Genomic DNA, 16,152 nt, shown 5'->3' with positions numbered 1-16,152 from the left:
AGAGAGGAAGGAAAGGAAGGAGGGAGGGGGGAGGGAAGGAGGGAGAAAATATTTGCACCATACAGAGAAAATCTTCATATTACATTTTCTTTAGCACACACGCACCTTTTTTCCCAAATGTCAGCTGCTCTAACGTCTTTAGTCACTCTACTTCAAACATACATCATTCTAGCCTCTAGCCTCCCTTCTCAGTTCTCTTGCCTTTCATTCTTTTCTTTGCATGGGTACTTCCTTATACCTGTTTCTGTACAATAATTCTGTTTTGTTCAATGTTGCAACTTTTCCATTTCCTCTCTCAACAAAAGATGGTCCTTGGAAAGTGAAGGACAGGAAAGTGGGAATCTTATAATGCCAAAAAGAGAATAGACAGTACAGGACAGAAACAAACTGCTTTTGCAAAGAGATATTTTGCAAAATGATATTTGCTTTGGTTAGAATTCACATAAAGTTGGCATCAACTGACTAAAGTATATTATCAAAATCACAAATAGTAGAATCAGAAACTCTTTGATCTGCAAGGGATCAACAAGTCCAAATCCCACATTTAACAGATCAGAAGGCTGAGAGCCAGCAGGTTATGGGATTTCCCATGTTCCCTCACGGGTCACAGAGCTGGGTTGAGAATTCAGATCCATTGACCCTGATTTCCTTTGTCCATGACAGATTATTGCCTTGAGCTAAACTTTCAGCTATAGCTTTCACATTATAAGGAACTCTTCCTTAGCATAAGAACAGCCAGAATCTTAAAACAGAAATAAAATCGTTTTTTATGATTTTTCTTTCACCCACTGTGATTATAGAAAAACTTGTGCCTATACAGAATCAATAATGTAAAATATTTACTAATTGTTAACCTTCATCTAAATGATAAGCCATAAGTACTTTATAAGAGGGTATATTTATATATATATATTTATAAAAGGTAGTTTTGCAAATATTGGGAAACCATAAGTAAGTAACAGAACACTAGTATACTTAAAATAAACTATAACTAAAATTGACATTTACATAATCATCCCCATTTGATGATTATGTTGCCACTAACAACACAAAGATGGATAAATCATTCTATAGGTACCACAGTCTACTAGAATATCTAGTCATACTCACTCTCATTCATTGAAACCAGGCCATGCTCCTTTCTAGCATCTTTTTTTTTTTTTTTTTTTTTTTAAAGATTTATTTCTTTATTTATACAGGCACTGTGTACAGTCAGAAGCACGGGAGGGTGAGAGAATTCACCAGAGCCAGAGCAGGGAGCAGAGCAGGCAGAAGGACCGAAGTACACTGCTGAGGGGAGCAGCGGGCGGCAGGAGAGGTCTGCTCGCCATGTGGGACCCTCTCCCAGTGGCCAGGGATCGAACCGGCGCTGCAGAGGCTGTGGGCAGCTTCCCAGCCCAGCGCTCAACCGCTTCGCCACCAGGGAGGCCCTCCTTTCTAGCATCTTCTAAGTAACACTGCAAGTGTAACTTTTCTAACAGGTAGGAAAAGATAAAAACTACTTCAATAATACCTCTACTTTATGAAGTACAACAATAAAGTTCTTATCAAAATAATGCTACACAGAAACACTTATCTTGACTTTCCTGGCAGCATAACTAAGATACCCATGGAAGTGAATAATTGTTGGAAATGCTCTTTATCATAACTGCAAAAAGCACATGACCAATTTCCTTGTCTGCAAAAAGAAGATATGAAGGCTTCTCTGTACCAGGATGAGTCCTATCATTTGCAAACAGAGAGACTGAGTTTAGGATGGCATCAAAGGCTTTTGGTGTAATTAATGAGGGAAAAAAAAAAAGATCTCATGCAAAAATGACTAAAATGTGATTGTCTTTATCTGGGAACAAACCTGATTGCCCATGAACCTATATAACCTGAGTTTGCTTTAAATTAAGAAAATGTGTGGTAAACTAGCTACGTGTAAGTAAGTGTAAAAGGGGAATGCTAACATTTTTCACTTATCACATAGGCAAAGATTTTAAAAGTTAACTCCCCATATTGGTGAGGACACTGAGAAATTTGCTCCCTAGTACATGAGTGGGAATGTCAATTGGCATAACTAGTCAAAGGCAATTTGGCATTGGATCGCAAAGCTTTAAAACAAGAAACTAGTCACGACTTTAACTTAACAATTTCAATCTTAAGAATTTGTTATGAAATCAATTTAGGTTAGGGGAAAAAAAGAGGTTTATCACAGGCTGTGTAGTTTCTCTGTAAGTTCTTTGTCACGAGTGTTAACAAACTCAATAGCTTTCTCAGTTGGCTGTGCCCCACACAGACAAGACACAGTAGAAGAAGAGAAGTTTATTATCTGAGCAGACAATGAAGACAAAGAATGTGAATTCCTCCATAGATTGTTTCCCCAAGAAAGGGCTAGAAAGGGCTTTAAAGGTTAGGAAGACAAAATGGAGATGAAGGAATGTTTAGTGTCTAGTGTTGGAGGTACTGTCTTAACCATTTATTTCCTGGTTCTCTGAAGTCCTGCATTTTTGCAATAAACAGTTTCACAGCACAACTAACTGGTCATAAGGCAACTTGCTATAAAAGACAAAATAACGGGTCAACAGGTTGTTTTCAAATTTTGTTCCAACTGACCAGTACTCATGTTTTTTATTATATCTCTTAGTTTTCATAATAATCTTTGCAGTGATGACTAGACATGCCTGTCTTAAAACAGTGGATAGTAACTACATGTACTGATTTGATAGAAAATATGCCAATTTTACTAGAAGCATTAAATAAAAGAGTATAAAACCAGATTGAATATCGTATTAGAAAAATGGTAACATGTCAGTTTGTATATCCTTCAGTGAACAGCCAACCCTCCCCCCATCAAAACCAAGTTTACCAAACTATGACAAATATAAAAGAGGCAGCTAGTATTCACAACAGTCTTCAAGCTCATTAGTAAATGAATTTTTGGATTATAGTTTGACATTAGATCCCGAATCCCTCATTATCTACTCTTTCATTTTTCATAGTTTTATCTTTTTTTCTGACAAAATTACCTTATAACAAATAAGTTATGTGGTGAAAATGCTGAGGGTAAAGTCCTCAGGGAAATCTGTTTGGTTTATCAATAATTATTTTAAGTAACAAAATGCTGAATAGTACTTATATACCAAACAACAGAGGATTGGTTAATTATAGGATAATATAAGCATAAGATGGAATACTAGGAAGCTGCTAAAAATATTGTTTAAAAACAATGAATATGTTTATGATGTATTTTAAGGAAACAGAATATATACACTAAAACCCATATAAATATATTTTAAAAACTATAAATATGTAACAAAAACTTCCCAATGATACCCCTTTAATGATAACAAAATAGATGACATTTATTTCCTTATCTGTTTTTTTCTATATTTTCTACATGCACATTTGTAATTAAGAAAATAATTATTTCTTTAAAAGTCAGACCTTTGTCAGTTGACTGTACAAATGTGGTGAGGATATTTATTTAGGAGAAAATTTGCAAGAATGCTGCAATTGTGTTCAATCATACTTGCTGATGCAGATGCATACAGGCCATTTGTCACCGTTGGCTCTGAAGCTCAGCACAATTTACTTTCCTTCCACAGTTTGCAGTTCAAGGAGGAGGAGCTCAGTGGGTTGGGCCAAAGCCACCAAGCCTTCCAAAATTCTGTTAGAGAAACAGAAAGGCCAATTCCCCACTATCGGCAGATGGTGAACCATCCTCTTGGCTCATGTAAATCCAGCCATATTGGTGCAACACAGCTGAAAAAAGGCAAGCAAGTTCTCCCAGGCTGGACAAAATTTGTCCTCTCTCCAAAGACTGTTGTTCCATGCCAGCTGGCATTTCCTGCAATCTCCTCCATTTATTTCAAGTGTGGGGATGACTGACAATGTAAGGGCTTAAACTGGAGACCTGAGCATCTCAACAGGTAGGGAGGTGGGCTTTGAAACTTATGGAAACCCTGTTAGGTGGTGATAGCCTTACAGGAAGCAAAATATTCCATATGACAGCAAAATAGAAAGAGCTCTGGATCATGGATTTGGAGTCCTGGGTGCTAGTTTTTTCTCCTTTTCTTCCCTCTTTGAATTTCAGATCCTTATATAAAATAGTGAGGTAAGGAGTAGGTAAATTAAATGAGCTATAACGTTTCTAATCTATAATGATTTATAACACAGCGAAACAATATATATTTCATTCAATAAAAATTTATTCACTGCCTATTATTCCTGGCAAGGAAGAGTCAAGGTAAATAAAACATTTTACCTACTCATATTCAATATGTGCAGTTATTCACTGTATCATTTATTTAAGGGAATGAAGTGTATTTTACCAAGACCGAATTTTTCCCTGTTGCCAATAAAGCTTCTTACCCATTGTTGATGAGTAATGTGTGTACCATATACTGGGAGACATTATAGGTTTGTGTTAAAAGCCAAAGATAGAATTAAAGAGTCCCAGTCTAACATGAGCATCAGCAGTCCTTAACTGAATGGTCTTGGAAAAACTAAATTCTTACAGTTTCAGTAGTTTTCTCATTTTTATTTTTTTAAGGTTTATTTTATTTATCTATGCATACAAGAGCTACAGGTCAGAGATGGGGGAGGTGAGAGGATTCACCAGAGACAGAGTGGAGAGCAGAGTAGGCAGATCTACTGAAATACATTGCCGAGGGGAGCAGTGGGCGAGGCAGCAGAGGTCTGCTGCACCATATGTGGGTCAGCTCCCTGGCTGGTGATCAAACTTGTGCTGCAGTGGCTGGCGATAGCTTAATAGTGCTGAGACTTAACCCCTTGCTCCACTAGGGAGGCCCCAGTTTTCTCATTTTTAAAACGGAAATAATAATAATACTGAGTCATAGGGCAAGTTAGGATAATCAGGTAACTTTAGGGACATTGTAGGTGGGCACTTCAGGAGAGTTAAGGAAGACTCCAGAATTAAGAACAAGAGGAATAAAGGAAAGGGCAACTGATTCTGATGAGAGATAGTCAAACATCCCAGGACTAAGGTCAATAGGACATTCCAGATCAAGAACAATGAAGAAAAAAGTTACGGTCTGGCACACAGAAACTTAGTTCTGGGCACAGAGACATTTAGGCAGTGAGTGAGACCACCAAAAACTAACACTCACAAAGAGACTGGTGGAGCTTTAGAATAATTAGGGAAAGGAGGTGCATATTCCCTGAGGCACGACTCCACTTGGGCTTCCTTGCCCCTCCCTGGACTGGCTCCACCAGCTTGGGAGTCCCACTTTATTTCTGTTTCTTTTCTCTTCAATAAAGTTTTTTTCTCTGAACAAACCTGCCTCTTCTTGCTTGCTTCCCTGAGCGTCAGCAAAGTTCCTGCTGTGGCTTCGTGAGACACCAATCCATGGTGGTCTAGTGGCTGGGCCTCAGCACTGCCACTGCAGCCTGGGGTCCATTCCTGGCTGGGAGACTAGGCCTGAAAACCTGCAATTTCAGTATCAGTGCCTAAGTACATGCATGCCCAAGGGCTGTTCAGGGACTCCAATCTGTTAAGAACACCTTGTAAAAGGGTTTCCCATTCACAAGTGCAAAGGCAAAGAAAAGATTCAAATAACCGCAAACTCTGAAAATTACCCATCGCCTCTTGGGCAAATTAGCCAACAGGCTTGGCCTAAAATAGGATGGCTGAGGCCTAAAAACTTGCCACAAGACTAATGCGCATTATGGCAAGGAACCACAAGAAAAGGGTTAGGCAGGTTCCCAAAAGCTGGGACAGGAGGAGAGAACTAAAATTCAAAATGTACCATATAGGGGCCTCCCTGGTGGTGCAAGGGGTTAAGACACAACCTATGAAGCTATCCACAGCCACCGCAGCACGAGTTCAATCTCCTGCCAGGGAGCAACCCACATGGCGCAGCAGACCTCTCCTGACTTGCTTGCTGCTCCCCTCAGCAGCGTATTTGGTCAATCTGCCTGTTCTGTTTCCCACTTTGTCTCTGGTGAGTCCTCTCACCCCCAAAAACTCTGGTCTGTACCCCAATTCTTGTATGTATAGATGAATGAATCTTTAAAAAAAAAAAGTACCATATAATCAATTCAAGTTGAGGTCAAGATAATAGCTGCCATGTCTCTGCCAAGGACCAGAGCAGCCTCCCCATGTGTCTGCATCCATGCATCTCTTCTCCAAGTGTCTCTCTTCCAGGTGTCTCTCCTCCTCTTTTGTCCCACCTCCATTTGTTTATCCCTTCCACTCCATCCAGCTACCCCTATTCAGGTCATGGCTTACTGGATGTCACAGTCCAAGGAGGTGGCATGTAATTGGGAGAGGGTGCAAAAATGGTATCTTCCTGGGCCCCTGCTATGATGGATCCTTTCCCCTTGGAGATGTATTCTGTATCATCAATATCTTAGGGTAATTATAGGGAACAATGACCTGAAGTATAGCAAATAACTTCTCAGTAAATCATTATTATTTGTTTTTAATACATGAAGCATAAAAATAATTTAATAACAGTTTAAACACGTACTCTTAAACTTTAGATTAAAAGGGATCTTAGAAATAATTTCATCTCAGTCTTCTCTTTTACATAAGGAAATTATGACCTAAAGAGGTTAAACAGAGCCCAAGATCCCCTAAGAACTATTTTATTCTCTTTATACATCCCAGTAATTAATTAGGAAATGCAATATGCATTTCTGAAAACTAAAAAAAACACTTTTACCTAAATGATGTGGAAATTATTTCTAGGATTTATTTTATTTTTGAATCATCTATTTGATGGTTCCTAAAATTTGACTGCTCTTTCAGAAAGACTTTCCAAAAAAGAATCTGGCATTTTGGCTAAATAGCCTAATTGATTCTTGTCCAAGCTCCTCCCCTAAGTCCATTGTGATTGCTCCAAGGAGACTTAAAACCTCCCTTTCTGTGCCTATCTTCCATGCAGCCTTTTTTCCCCCGCAGCTTTTCTAGCCACTTTTGGCTATTAGAAAAAGTAATTTCTAACTTAAAAAAAAATCTAGCTGAAATTTAGGCAAGTCAGTTTGCTTCATTTATTTCAATCAGACAAGATATTAAAACTCTGGACATGCAACAGTGTCTAGAAGGCAGTATGATAGCAGGAAAGGGAACTCACAGAAAATAGTGGAAGCAAACTAGGATTTGTCCCATGCTTTCCATGTGTTTAGGGTCCCTCTCATCCTCACAGTTGTGTAAGTACTATCCCTTTCACAGATAAAAAAGCTAAGTAAGGGTCAGAGAGCAACCTGCCTGAAGTCACACAGCCAGGAAATGATGGAGTTGGAATTTGAATCCAGGCCAGTCTGTTTACAAAGACCTTACAGTAAATCAGCCATGTTCTCTCCCACCCATGTATGGTCTTAATGGCACTCATATAAATAGATTACCTCTTGATGCAAAAAAGAGAAACAAATATATTTCTGCACATGTTCAGAGAAAAGATTAACTTTGCAATTTACTGAAATTGTGTTGAATGTCTCATAGTTGTTACCAAAGCATTGCATTTCAATCGTTAAGACTCACTCCACATATAGTGATACTTTAGTCCTTTCCAACATAAATTTCTTAAATTATGTATTATGATTATTGTATCTGAAGAAGAGGGAAACTTAATGGATGAGACAAAGAAAGAATTGTACACATTTTGTTTCTATAAAAAGTTTTCTTTAAACCCAATGTCCTTGTAATTGAATGAGCCACTTTTTGTGCTCTTCTTAGCCTAAAAATCTAGGAAGTCAATTAAAAAAAGCAAATCGTGTCTTTTTGAGGTCAAAGAATTTCAATTCAGGGAGCACATATTGAGGTAGAAACCCAAAATGTGTCTCAAGGAGTGACAAAAGACAGAAGGTTTTACAGAGAGTAAATGAAGGATAAGCTAATGGATCAGATAAAGGTAAGGCCTGGGGTCACAAGGTCAAAGTTCACACTTCTCAATCTTTTCAAAGGGGATATTTTGGTTCTTGCTGGCTTCTTAGAATGTTGGTGGTATTGTCCAGTCTGTTTAAAACAAGTCCTCTCATATGCTTTCATATGGCTGCCCCAAAGCCATTTTAAAATGGCTCCTATTATGTCAACTTTTCATAACCTTTTTGAGGGTAAAGGTTTTGTGTTCTCCTTCACCTCCCTCCTCTGGCTTTTTTTCAAATTATTTTCCCAGTCTACTTACAGTGCAGAACAGATGTAGCTGCTGGCCTGCTCCCAGAATCTTGCTGCTAAATCATGACTCCACCATTCCCCACGGGCTGAATAGTGCTAGAGTAGAAATGACTTCAACCCACAGCAGAATCTATGTCGTTGCCAATCCAATTTAAGCCCAAAGGAATCAATCCTATTTTCAGCATTTTTTTTTTCCATTTCCAGTTCATGCTGAGACTGTATAGTACATCACATTTTGATGATTTATAGAGTACATCTTAAGGCCTCTCCCCCCCCCTCACCCTAACATTCTCATTTGTCAAGTCTCAACACCAGAAGAGTTATAAAGGAACAAGATCTTCAGAAAATCTGAAACAAGTAGCTTAGTAGGAACTCAATGAGACAATAAAAAGAGTCTTTAGGAAAATAACTGCAAATAATTTAAAATGAGAATATAGTTGGAGTTTATGATCCAGAAGATTAATACAACATAACTTTGTATTACTCATATGTAGTAATATCAGCCTTATCATCTCCCCATCACTAACGGGTACAGGAAACTGTACTGTGCTGATAAATAGCAGATGAGAAAGGGAAGGGTTGTCGGTAAATCAGTCCTTTATTACAGTAAAACTATTTAGAAAACCCAGGTTCAAAGAGCTGCAGCATGCAACAAACAGAGGAACAGAAAGGAACCAAAAAAATATTGTGATAACCTTCAATTCCAGAAACATTTGGAGCATATTCGCCAAGGGAAGTCCCTGACTGGAAGCAGCTGAACATCTTTATTACAGATCAAGCAGCAGCACCAAGTGGTATCCTGGTGGCAAGTTTGGGGCCTCAGTTAATCTGTGTCTACTCAAGTTTCTCTTTTTCTCTTGCCTCAAATATTTAGACACTCTGAGCTATGATATCCCTCCAAAGTGGGTTTATTGAACTCATTTATTTGTTCACTCACCAAGCATTGGTTGATTGCCTACTAGGGTCTGGCACTCTTTGAGGCATTGGAATAGAGGGTTGAATAAGAAAGACAATTCCCTGTTATTATGAAACCTTCACTCCAAAGTCATACTTCTTACGCTCCCATGAGGCAAATTTTCAGCATGTGATCTGTTTCATCAGTGTAGAAAATGGCTCTCACAAGTAGTATTTCAGAGGGGATGTGTTTCCCTCAGGATGATTTTTTTTTCTCCATGGGATCCTTTCTTATTTTAGCCACAAAACATAGTATACTAAATAGGAGTGTTACAAAAATGATTAAAGAAGACAATTTAGGTGTTACAAACTTTATTTAATATTCCATGAAGTGGATATTTCTATTTGGAAAACAGCAAAATAGGGTTGAAAGCAGACGCTATTATAGGATGAAGAATAAAGAGCAAGAAAAAGAAAAAGAAAAAATACCTGATTGCAGGGGCCACAGAACCAATTTCATTTGGGATGAGAGGGAAAAAGGAAGGAAGTTTAGACCCCAGTGTTGTTGTGGCATCTAACTGGACATTGGCTAACTGGACATTCTGCATTTCTGGTCAAGCACATGTACAGAAACATAAAGTTATCTGATTTTTGGTTTTTTGGTTTGCAGATATGGCAACTCAGACAGCAACAGCTCCCCTTAGTCCCTAGAAATTTACTTCTATGTTACTAAAAACAAGTAATGAAAATTTCTAAATTTTAGAAGTATAACTGATTGCAATAAAATTGTTCTGAGCTTGCCAGTTCCTATCAAAGTCTGATGAACTTAGACAAATTAGCAAGAAGGAGTAAATGAAATGAACTGTCTTAACAAGCAAATAAAGGCTAAGCAAATAAAACATAATAAAGCATTACCGAAGGGCACAGAACTGCTACTCTAAACTATGCCTCTTTGGCATAAGCGTTCTTTTGGACTGATAGTTTTTGGGAAGCTATACACAGAAAAGAATCTCTGAAAACAGAGTAGATATTGCCCTCTTGTAAAAGACACATTTATAAAAAGGAAAATAATTTTCCTTCCTATTTAACTCTCTTATAAAGGATGTGGAAATGAAGCGTACCTTCCTTGTAGATGAGGAAATGGAAACTTCCAAGAGGTAAAGTGACTGGCTCCAGAACAGGATAAATGTAAGGGAGGGAGGTCCCTGGGGTGGGAGAGCCCTATAGGTAGCAGTGATGGCCACTGAATTTCACCTCTTCATCAATAAAAGCTCGTGTCCTCTATGGAGGGTGAGGGTAGGAATTAAAATAACTAAGGAGAGTAACCAAGAGCCAAGCTTCAGTTATGAACAACAGGAAGCAGCAGCAAATTGAGTGTCACTGTGGCCATTTCAAATGGCAAAAGGTGAAGACCCAGCATGGTCTGGCAAATAAAAATGTATTTAGGAGCACAAGAGACAGAAATTGGGATTTCAGGCTCTGCAGAGTAATAATGAATGATATGGATAGGGGACTCTGCTCTCCAAGGACTCTGAGTCTAGGAGAGGAAACAGAATAACTATATAGCATGAGAAAAGGGCAAGTAGTCAAAATGAGAAACACAGTGCTATGGGGAGGGGAGGGATTGGAGGATGAAGGAGGAAAAATCATTTTTTCCTCCACACTTCTAGGTCCTTGGTTGAGACCTCTTGTAATAAAAGACAGCCTAAAGAAGAAAAATGAACAGAAATTTAACATGGGGCCTCCCTGGTGGCGCAAGGAGTTAAGTCACAGCACGACGAACTTTCCTGCAGACACTGCAGAGAGTTCAATCCCCAGCTGACCAGGGAGGTGACCCACATGGCACAGCAGACTTCTGTCTCTCCCACTGCTCCCCTCAGCAGTGCATTTCAGACCCCTCCTACCGCCTCCACACCTCTGGCCTGCACCCTGGCTCTTTCATGCATAAATAAATATTTTTTTAAAAAAGAAGTTTAACAGGGCCTCCCCTGGTGGCACAGCGGTTGAGCGCTGGGCTGTGAAGCTGTCCGCAGCCTCTGCAGCGCCGGTTCGATCCCCGGCCACCAGGAGAGGGTCCCACATGGCACCTCTCCTGCCATGCCCGCTGCTCCCCTCAGCAGTGTGCTTCCTTAGTCTGCCTGTTCTGCTCCCTGCTCTGGCTCTGGTGAATTCTCTCACGCTCCTGCACTTCTGACTGTACCCAGTGCTTGTATAAATAAATAAATAAATATTTAAAAAAAAAAAAAAAAAAAGAAGTTTAACAACATGTATACCTCCTGTGTACATGGGGAAAACCCAGCAACTCTCCAAAATGATCCAAATCATTTAAATACTATCTAAAGACATGGAGAGGGAGGGAACCAGTCATGACAGGTTTTCAGGCAATGAGCAATAAACAAGGGTGTGGTTGCTAGACAGATTTAAGTTTGTCTGTTCTCCATTGATAAAAGTTTCTAGAGATTTAGTCATCCTTCTCTTCCTGATACAGAGATGGAAACACCCTTACAAATGGAGATTTCTGTCATAAACAAAAATTTCTCTTATAAAAAGGGTTATTTCTATTGGATTTTCAGAGTTTCTTCTGTGTCTGCTGTTTCTTAAAAATAATAAACTCAAAACAAATCTTATGCCAAAGAGGAGTATTTGGAGGATGGCATACCCTGCGCCCCTTCAGGAAGCCAATGATTAAATCTGTCAAATTGCAAAGGCATCATACAGGAAAGATTCCATTGATACACTGGATGAGAAGGTATAAATAGTAGTTTGTAAGTAGACAAATGGGAGAAAACCATAGCTTTCCTACTGAGAGAACACTAAGTGCAAAGATAATGAATTAAAATCATATATTTATGGCTGGAACTTAAACATCAAGTGGGAAAAACAGATGATTCTAAAGAAGTAAGTAAGGGCTTTGGACATTATTCTGAAGAAGCCAGTGAAGTATTTTGTTTTGTCTGTTTCACTTCATTTTAATATTATTTCAAACTTAAAGAAAAGTTATAACCACAGAAAAGAGTATACCTGCATACCTCTCCACAGATGCATCTTTTGTTACCAACTTGTCCTGTCTGCTTTATCATATTCTCTCTCTCTCTCTGAGGGACAAGGAAGAAAAAAGGTGGGACTTGGGTTTTGGGAGTGGGTGACTGAGTGGTGGACGATCGGCCAAGATAAAAATGGTAACAGCACAGCAACTTTCATGTCATTGATGCTAATTATATGCTTGTAAAGGGGTTCACAACAAGCCTGCCCAAATGTGCGATTTTGGCATACAGGTTATTTCGAGCTAACAGCAATCAAGACCCAGCAGTTTCAAAAGCAAAATTCTACCTTTCCCTTAAATACCTGAAAAATAAACTAGGGGAACTGGCCCAGAAAAAAACCTACTATTATAAGAGAATGACAGCTGTATGTGGCAGGACAAATATTCAATTAACAAACATCTACTTCTTCTTACCTCCTGTGAATTCCTTCTTCCCTTAGAAGCCCCAGAACCCCCTCATTTTTTAGCTCAGATGGGCATATAAATATCAATGTACCAACTTCTGCTTGGGACTCATATCTTTGAGGCCCATAACTTATGAAATTAATTATTTTCCTGCTAATCTGTCTAGTATCATCTTAATTATTAGAGTAGCCAAAGAACATAGAAGGATAGAAGAAACATTTTTTCTTCCTTATACTAGGTAGTCTTGTAAATGTTTTAGATGCTATTAATTCATTATATTCTAGCAACACTATGTGATTAGTCCTCTTATTAACTTCGTTTTATAGATAAGAGAAAAAGATATTTTGAAGGGATAGATGATGGAGTAAGGTTTTGAGATATTAAGTATAATCTATTGTTATCAGAAGTTTCCAAGAAAATGGTCTCACTCATAGAAGGAATCTAGAAAACTTAAATAAGGGACCAGGAAAAAGAACACCTGTAAGAAAGAAAATATCAAAATCAACAAACAACTATGAACCAGAGACACTCTATGGGGGTGTGGGGGGCAGGGAAAGGAGAGATTAGGGTCAAAATAAGGGGGTTGTAATTGTATGGGGAATATAAAAATAAAATTTAAATTTAAAAAAAAAAGGCCAGACACAAAGATGCTCACTAGTTGCCTGAAAGGAGATAAAGGAACATTCTTAAGGTATTAGAAATAGTCTGTATCATTTCATTAGATGTAAATTATATAACAATTTACAAAAAGCGTACTAGAGAAAAACACGTATTTCAAAGCATGAATTGTTCTGCATTTACCTAGCCTTGTTAACCAACAGACAAAACTTAAAAAAAAAAAAACAGTTTCCAAGAAAAAGACAAGAAAAATGTGGGGACCCCAGGTCTAGTGATTGTCTTAGAAAATTTGGAGGCCTCCCTGGTGGTCTAGGGGATAAGTCTGAGTGCTATCATTACTCTTGCCTGAGAGGCTTCCTCCACCAGGGAGCTACCCACATGGTGCAGCAGACCTCTTCTGACTCACCTGCTGCTCCCCTCAGCAGTGTATTTCAGTCAATCTGCCTGTTCTATTCCCCACTCTGTCTCTGGTGAATCATCTCACCCCCAGCACCACTGGCCTATACCCCAGCTCTTTTATGCAAAAAAAAAAAAAAAAAAAAAAAAAAAGAAAAGAAAATTTGAAACATTTAATCTTTATTCACATCAGATAATAGCTAGCCACTCTCCAAAAATTCAACCTCAGTTTGAATTCTGAAATTGTATTACTTTTGTAAGTCAGCAATGCTGGAAGTTATTTCAGATTATATTAATAAAAGTTTATAGAGAAGAAAATTAAACCCAACATACCAAAGTGTAAGAGATGCTTTCAACAACAAATTTATTTCAAACTAGATGAGGTAAACTAGATATGGAAATAGCTAATCAATTTTATTTCTATTTTAATATTCAAAATGGTTTTGAATCACTGGGCTGGAGAGTAACATCTCCCAGGCGCCCCCTTGTGGCTCAGCTTAGTGACTCCTAAGCTTAGCTGATGGATAAAATGTACATATAGAACTTTTTGAAAATAGTTTTCAGGACAGCAAACACGAATTAATCAGAAAAGGGGAAAAGGTGATAGATCTATATTTACAAAATATAGATAACTAGCCATGGCAAAACTTGGCAGCTTATTTCTTTCAAATTCACTTGAAATAACTTCAGGAACAAAGTTTTTAGAGCCAGAATGAAAGGGAAGTTTTTGCCCCATTGCTTCATTTTACATGTGAAAAACTGAAATCAAAGATGCAAAATTGCTTGACTTAGGTCACAGAGAATACAAATGGCAAAACCAAGGCTACAGCCCTAACATCTCCTGGCTCTAAATTCAATGTGATTAATTAGAGCAATCCTGTTCCAATTAATTAAAACAATCTAATCCATCACCACCTGTTTCTCCGTTAAATCACTGAGAGTTCCATAGTCACCCTCCACCCCATGTCACTTTAAGGAGAGCACAGCAAAGTAGCCAACAGATAGACTTTGGAGAGAAATTCTTCCCTTCTTTAATAGTAAGGATAGCTTAAAGATTGATTTTAAGGCACACAAAAGGAAGCAAATAGCACAAAATATTCCCAGTGTGAAAGGATTTCAACACAAATGGAGCGGGAGGATATGAAATGGAGACTCTCATGTATGCCCCCTTAAAACAACGAAATTTAAGAACTGAGAGACTGTGGTTTCTCCTCTCCCGTTCCTCTTTTTTTTTTTTTCAAGATTTATTTACTTATACAAAAGCTGGGATACAGGTCAGCGGCATGGGAGAGTGAGAGAACTCACCAGAGAGAGTGGGAAGCAGAACAGGCAGAAGGACCGAAGATACTGCTGAGGGGAGCAGCAGGCGAGACAGGAGAGGTCTGCCGCGCCATGTGGGTATCTCCCGGCCAGCCAGGATTGAACCCGCACTGCAGAGATGCAGACAGCTTCACAGTGCTGCGCTCAACCACCTGCACCACCAGAGAGGGCCTCTCCCATTCCTTTCATTGTCCCTTTAAGTCTAAACTCGAGTCAGGTGCCCACCAACTTAGCATCTTTTTCAGCAGGGCACTCAGCGATACTAACACACAAAAACAATGTCATTATATGATGGCTTGTATTGAACAAGGCGGCAATGAGAGAGCAGAAGAAATGTATGCAATGGCAGAGAAGAGTTCAACATTGAAAAAGATTATCTAGTGCAAACTCAAAGACTGAAGATCATGCAATACTGTAAGAAGGAAGAAAAGCAGAGTTAGCAACAGAGGGAAATTTAGATGTCCAATTTGACGAATCCAGCATGGCTCAAAATCCTGAACAAGAGGTGACCTTATTACAGACCTACTAAGTGAAGCAAAAGAGATTCAGCAAGGTGGTAAAAGATACAATCAGGTACCAAGAGCTGCTAGGTGGACTGATCCTACAGGGTTTGTATCAGTTGTTGGATCCTTGAAGGATTGTTCATTGCAGGAAGCAGTATTTCTCCTGGGGGTAAAAGCTGCAGTGTAAAAAGCAAGCCCTCTGTATAAAATTGCCACCAAAAAAGATACTAATGTCCAGTTTAATCAGGAAGCCCACCAGCCTGAGGAAATAGATGGTGGAGTTGAGGTCCATAATGGGGACCTTAAAATAAATGTTTCCTATACCCTAGAAAGCCAGCTGGATCTCAAAGCCCAACAGATGATGCCAGATGCCAAGGTGGGAATCCCTGGGAGCAGTGATCCCTGCGAGCCAGAAGTATAAGGAGACTTATTTGGTGCAAATGCCAACAGGAAATTTCTGGAGTAAATCTGGGGAGATGGAGTTCATTCACTGCTCTATAGCCATGATATGGACATTTGTGATATTTGAAGAAACAAGATTATCTCTGCAACTTCCTCTTTGCTGTCCTAGTATTCTGCATCAGTATAACTGATACCCTTAACCCAATTGGTAACAACAGGAGAAAGTTTCTACTTAATCTAATTAGGACATCTACCTCTTATTTAAAGTAACATTCTGATGAAGGTGATGGGATCAGGTAGTGGTTGGGGAACTTCAAGTCTTTTGATCTTTCTCTGGTTCCAATTGTCCAGTGTAGAGGATGTAAGGTGTAATCTGCCTTAAATCTCTAAAATCTCTATGCTTTAAGCTTAAAAATGTGTGTGTGGGCGGGGGGGGGGGGGTAATGCAT

General features: G+C 38.9%; 1 pseudogene; it reads left to right on the top strand.

The window, feature by feature from the left end:
• The first annotated feature begins 14,999 nt into the window (after window positions 1-14,999).
• Window positions 15,000-15,677, top strand: LOC119242607 (V-type proton ATPase subunit E 1-like; annotated as a pseudogene).
• The last annotated feature ends 475 nt before the right edge of the window (window positions 15,678-16,152 follow it).

The sequence above is a fragment of the Talpa occidentalis genome, unplaced genomic scaffold (assembly GCF_014898055.3).
Source record: "Talpa occidentalis isolate TD23 unplaced genomic scaffold, MPIMG_talOcc4v2.1 talOcc4.1202, whole genome shotgun sequence".
Lineage (NCBI taxonomy): Eukaryota > Metazoa > Chordata > Mammalia > Eulipotyphla > Talpidae > Talpa > Talpa occidentalis.
The sequence above is the reverse complement of the archived record's forward strand: the minus strand, read 5'-3'. Positions and strand labels throughout refer to the sequence as shown.